This window comes from Nothoprocta perdicaria, unplaced genomic scaffold, assembly GCF_003342845.1.
Source record: "Nothoprocta perdicaria isolate Ctin4 unplaced genomic scaffold, notPer1 scaffold_86, whole genome shotgun sequence".
NCBI classification, from domain to species: domain Eukaryota; kingdom Metazoa; phylum Chordata; class Aves; order Tinamiformes; family Tinamidae; genus Nothoprocta; species Nothoprocta perdicaria.
The window spans coordinates 1,721,641-1,721,939 of NW_020456154.1; positions in this window are offsets into that span (position 1 = coordinate 1,721,641).

Consider the following 299-nt stretch of genomic DNA (forward strand, 5'->3'; position numbering starts at 1 on the left):
CAATGAAAAGCACACAGATCCATGACCCATGGTAAATATTCTATTTTGATGCTCAGCATCTCTTTACTAATGACTTACTTCCACCTGCTTTTTGGGTAGCAGTCCATAGACAGCATGTGCTGTAGATATAAGGCACACTGAAAATTTGGAGAATTCCTTACCTCCCTGAAGCATATCAGTGTCTCCATGCTTCATATTCCTTTCAGCTCTCCTATCTCCAACATAGCACCCAGCAAGACATCTTTCCTGCAAACTTCTAGCTCAAAAAAACTCAGTAGACAATTTTTCCAGCTTTCTCT